We start from the raw sequence: 6,094 nt of genomic DNA, 5'->3' as shown, positions 1-6,094 counted from the left end.
CGAGTGGGGTAGCTGACTGTACGGCTATCTGCCCCTTAGGAAAAGGTAACCAGCTCCTGTTTTAGAATAGAATTTATTACATCCACTTATTTATTTAGACCTCATACTCCTATGTTACTCCACCAAATATTTGAAATGGCGTCTAGTGAGAACACTTAGAATGAAATAAAGATAATACAATGGTAGTTAAAAATTTAAGGAATTGGCCCTAGCCCTTTTGGCTCAGTGGATAGAGCAGGCGTCCTCAAACTACAGCCCACGGACCACATGCGGGTGTTTTTGCCATTTTGTTTTTTTACTTCAAAATAAGATATGTGCAGTGTGCATAGGAATTTGTTCATAGTTTCTTTTAAACTATAGTCCGGCCCTCCAACGGTCTGAGGGACAGTGAACTGGCCTCCTGTTTAAAAAGTTTGAGGATCCCTGGGATAGAGCATCGGCCTGCAGACGGAAAGGTCCTGAGTTTGATTCCGGTCAAGGGCATGTACCTTGGTTGCAGGCTCCTCCCCGGCACAGGCTCTGGTGGGGCTTGTGCAGAAGGCAACCAATTGATGTGTCTCTCTCACGTCAATGTTTCTCTCTGTCTTTCTCTCTCCCTTCCACTTTCTCTAAAAATCAATGGAAAAATATCCTCCAGTGAGGATTAAAAAATAAAATAAAGTAAAATAAAAGAAAGTAAAATAATAATAAAAATTGAGGACCTGAGACAAATGCAAATAAAAGTAGAAAAGCAAAATCAGGAAGCAAAGCACAAATATGAAGGCATACTTTAGGACCTTCACACTTGCCAGAGTCAAACTTTAAATTTGCCTTGAGCTTCCTGGTAGCCAATGGAAAAAGGAAAATGTGCCTTAATCTCATTAAGAGAAGGGGAAAGTCTTTATGGGATTCATAGCCTTTTCCAGAGCAAGCAGTGTGGGCTTATTTCAGACTACCTTTCCCAGTGTCATATACTTCATTAAAAAAAAATCAAACAATGAGTGTGTAAAGTGAATAACAACTACAATGCTGTTGATGAGGCAGAGGGGTGCTGATTAACCAGAAATCAATCGGTTTTCAACGTGGTAAAAGTGCACAAAACATTTGGAGAGATGGCTGAGAGGCCTCTTTTTTGTTTATCGTTTCTGTAGGCCTACTTGTTTCAGAGTGAAAACTGAAGTTGACTGGACGTAGCCCCAACTTGTCACTAACTACCTTTCAGTGCCTATCACATAGCAGGCCCTCAAGAAATACTCGATATGGAGTTGATCTAGCCCCTCTGGACCCCAGATTTGCCATGAACAAGGAAGAGGTGTGTTAAAATGTAGAGTCTATGGTGCTGTTCATTGGTGTGTGTCCTTGGGACTTTGGTCAAACTCCTAACACAGAGCAGAACTATGAGGGGAGGAGTGGATGAGGGAGGGGCAGGCCCAGGTGGAGAGCCGCTTCCAGGAGGCAGGGGCTGGTCAGTAGGAAGGAGACCTGTGTAGGTCGTACTGCCCAGATTCAGGTGCAGGCTCTTACCGGCCAGCTGTGTGCCTTTGAGAGCGCACATAACCAGGGTGGGTGTGCACATTCTTAACTGAAAAGTGAGTGTGATGACAGCACCACACGGGCTGTGGGGCGGCCTCTCAGCCGTCATTAGATGAGAGGATGCCGTGAGGTACTGGTGCTCATATGAGGCAGGCTGGCAATTAGGGGTCGACCGACTTCCTTTATCACTCCCATCTGCAAGAAGCTCCCTCCGCCAGGTGCCAGGGCCAACAGGAAGCAGACATCAGTCTGAAAAGCTAACAAAGCAATGAACCTCATGTGTCCTTAGACCCATGGGGCATTGAATTCATCATCAGGTGCTCTCCCTTCTGCCTCCAACATCATGTTGTTAAGAGCACCGCTCTGAAGCAAAATGGGCTGGCTCCACTCTGATCTCAGCCGTTAATGCTGTGTCACCTTGTGAAAATTACCTCACCTCTCTGTGCCTCAGTGTCTTCCTCTTTAAAGTGGAAATAATATGACGCCGAATGCATAGGGTTGCTCTCAACTCTAATGGGTGCCCAGCTCTGAGCCTGGCTCGCCATCAGGGCCAGGTAGTGTTAGCTGTTAGTGTATGCATGACTCCCGCATTGCTGCACACAATCCGCCCCAAAGCTTTGGGACTGAAACATTGCATTTGCTCACTGTTCTGCCGTGGGCGGGTTCGGCACGGGGGGGGGGGGGGGGGGTTGGGGGGGGGGCTCAGCAGGGACGGCTGGCTCTGCTCCGCAGGTATCAGCTGGAGGATCCGCTGCTGCGGTGGCCTCAGTCACACGGCTGGAGAAGCAGCTGCCAGCCTGGCCCTCCGTTCTCCGTGTGGCCTCTCCACACTGCCAGGCCGGCTTCCGGGCGCAGTGGTCTCAGGATGGTTCCGCTGCTCGCAAGGCAGTGGCTTTCCTTGGAAGGCAGCCACAGGGCTGCCACGCTTCTTAGGATATGGCCCGACGGGCCAGCACCCCTTCTTTCACCTTCGTTGGCTGCAGCCTGTCATAGGGCAGCCCAGATTCCAGGACTCAGAGCCTCATGGGAGTGAGAAGTGGGGAGTGTGGGTCACCAGGGCCGCCCCGCTAGCACACAACTCCGCCTGGTCTCCGTCGCCTCTGACCTCTCACCTGGCTCAGGCCTTTGCTTCTTAGCTTTCTGCCCTGAGGTCTGGAGGATGCAGCCCCTCCCAGTCCCCACTCCACTTGGGGCCAGGCCAACCAGTCAGGATCACAGGCAGCAGCGTGTCCCTTACCCTAAGAGCACTGGGCTCGGCCGACCCCAAACCAAGTTCCTAGACATAATACTGCCCATTGGAGGACCATTCCTCCGCCATCCTCCGAGGTGCTAGACTCTCGCGACTCCGTCTCAACTCTCATCTCAGTGACCTCTCCTCTGTCACGGGGTCACGGTCCCTGGAGCTCCCAGGGTGACCTCCAGGCCTCCCCAGTGCAGGCCCTGGGCTTTCTCAGGTGTTCAGTGTGTTGAGTCATTATGTGGTACCTGGATGAATACACAAATGAAAGAATGAATGAATGATCATCATATCCTCCAAAGCTACACACCTGTGACTAAGAGGCCATGTCCCCATCTCTACCCGCCCTCTGAGCTTCCCGGGGCTGAGCGCACACCGTGAGATGATGCCATGAAGGGACCTTAGCTCTGTGTGAGGAGGAGCAGCCAGGCTCCTGCAGGCAGGTGGCAAGGCCAGGTCCCGAGGCTCCTAAGCAAATCCCTAAATGGCCTGGGACGGATCTGGAAGGGCAGGGGTCCCAGCAGCAGCAGTGGCCGCCCTAGAAACAACCCCCTAAACTTGGGGTCTCCCAGAGAAATAGGATAAAGCAGCAGGAGGTAGAGCTCTGTGTGGCTGTGGGTAGCCCCTGCCCCACACAGCCTTTGTCCTCCAAAGCTGGCACTCAGCCCTCCTCCTGAGCCCATTCCACTCCAGGATGCCCACGCCCCTGGCCCTGCTCCGCTCCCCTGTGGTCTGGAGGATGCCAGCCTTCCAGCTCAGGAAGATGCCCAGAGGCCCTCCCTGGTCACTCTTCTGGAGTCGAGTGGCTGGAGCTCGGCGAGAGCCTTGCAGCACCAACTGATCCTGACATTGTGGCTCAATTCAAGATGGTTTGGGATCGTGATCCATTCCGGGAGTTTGATTTTTAGGCAAATCCCATGCTCAATAGGTCCTTTTCCAATTGCAGCTCATGACTCCACCTAACTGTGGAAATGCCACCCATCCATTCATCCATCTACACATTCACCCACCATCCACACATCCACCATCCATCCATTCATCCACCATCCATCCACTACCCATTCATCCACCCACAATTCATCTACTACCCTTCATCCAAATATCCACCATCCATCCTTCCATCCATCCATCCACCATCCATCTGTCCACCATCCATCCATCCATTCATCCTTCCATCCATCCATCCATCCACCATCCATCTGTCCACCATCCATCCATCCATCCATCCTTCCATCCATCCATCCATCTGGCCATCATCCATCCATCCATCCATCCTTCCACCCATCCATCCATCATCCATCTGTCCACCATCCATCCATCCATTCATCCTTCCATCCATCCATCCATCCATCCATCCATCCATCCATCCACCATCCATCTTGGCTCTGACACTTATCACTTAATTCATCTTCAACAAGTCTCTTTATCCCCGTGAACTTGAGTTTCTTCCTCTATAAATCAAATCTAATGGCATCTACCTCATGGGGTCATCCTGTGGTAACTGAGATAAACAGCATTTGTGAATTGCCTGGTGGGAAGCATATAGCAAATGTTATTTTCCTTCCCTCTTGAGAAACAGACACACAACTGGAAAACTATGAAAAGACAATGTACAAGCAGGAAGTAAACTGTGTGAAACCAAAAGCAACAATAACAGAAGCTCTTGCCTTGCTTTCTAACTCCTAAACTGCCCTGGGAGTTGGTATTTAAAGCCACTTTGAAAAGTTAAGTATCCCAAAATACGTTTGAACAGTTCAGTGAAGGTGCTGACCCTCTGCAATAGGCTCGTTTGAAATGATCCCGCTTTTCTGCTTCCTTCTGGAAGATAAACAAGAGCCCACAGTGGCCGCTGTGATGTTTTATTTTAAATCTTCCTTTCCAAATGTGGGACTTGGCCGTTGGACAGTCACTGGGGGCTGGCTCCCACACATGCTCTCCCTGAATGCAAACTCTAGCTTGGAATTCGTGGGGCCTCATTAAGCCGCTGTGACTAAGCCGTCTTGCCGGTGCTGACACTGTTTAAAATGACTTGGCAGCGATCAGAAGTCAGGTCTCTCTTTTGTCTGTTACTCCCTCTCTGTAAGCCCCGCCTACATGTCCTGAAGTGAAAACATCTTTCTTTCCGGATCCCGGGCAGAACCATCTCCTGTCTCCCCAAAGAAGCCCCGGCCTGGTGTTTCTGGAGAGTTAAAGGGAAGGGAGGCAGACATCTGCCTGCCTGCTGTTAATCTCTTCTTTGAATAAGATTTAACTCCTGGGAAAACCTCTCTCCTGCTCCTAGTCATTCTTCCCTCCGTCCCTCCACACAGGCCATTGAGTTCTTCTGCTCCAGGCCTTGGCAGCCTGGCCCTGACACCCTGTCCCCCTGGCCCACCCGGTTTTCCCAACATGGGTTGGGGGTGGGGTAGAAGGGAGAAAACCCCAGCCTAGCCAAAAAGCCATCAGAGGTTGACCACAGCCCTGCTTCAGGGGCAGGAAGAGATGCCAGGAACTGGAGGAGTGGGAAGGAACCTGGTATTAAGAACCCTACTCAGAGCCATACACTGGTAGTAATCTCTCTCATCTGATTGTTTAATTACAATAATACATAAACATACCTCCTTTTAAGAAACAGAGCACTGTAAGAACAGCGAAGTCCCTTGACACTCTCGTACCATCCATCCTCGCCACTCGCCTCTCCCCAGACTCTGCAGCCCAGAGGGAACCACCCTGGGTTCTCTGGTTTCCTCCTGAGTGTTTTCCGAGGCCTGGCGCCTAGAGCGGTGCCCGGCATGGAGGACACTAGAGGGAGAGTTCGTGGAGGTGCTTCCCACAGTGCTGAGACCCACAGACCTCAGACACCGGCTCCAGTGCCCTCCTTCGAGACGGTATTGAATTTTCTGAAAGTGCCAGTGTACTCGATCTTACCTTCACTTGGGAATACCTGTCCAGGTTTCCCGGGGCACGTGGGCAAGCGTTTTGGGGAGTACACACTGATAAATGGAAGTGTTGGTCCGAGCGGATTGGTATTGTCAGTTTCAATAAGTAGCTCCCATGTTACCTTCCAGAGTGATTGCACCCAAAACACACCTTCATGACAAAAGCACCCGAATCCTCACCAACTCTTGATCATGATAGCGCACACCTTACAAAGCACTCAGCAAGTGCCACTTGTGTTCTAGTTTTACATATCTATTCAATTAAACATATATATGACCTGAATAGGTGGGGCTTAGGGATACCCACCCCCCGTCCAAAATCCACCTTTAACGTGTGACTCCCCAAAAATTTAACTACTAAAGGTCTGTTGACGGAAGCCTCACTGATAACATAAACTGTGATGAACACATGTTTGTATTTATATAT

Source organism: Cnephaeus nilssonii, assembly GCF_951640355.1.
Source record: "Cnephaeus nilssonii genome assembly, chromosome: 16".
Classification (NCBI taxonomy): Eukaryota; Metazoa; Chordata; class Mammalia; order Chiroptera; family Vespertilionidae; genus Cnephaeus; species Cnephaeus nilssonii.
The sequence above is the reverse complement of the archived record's forward strand: the minus strand, read 5'-3'. Positions refer to the sequence as shown.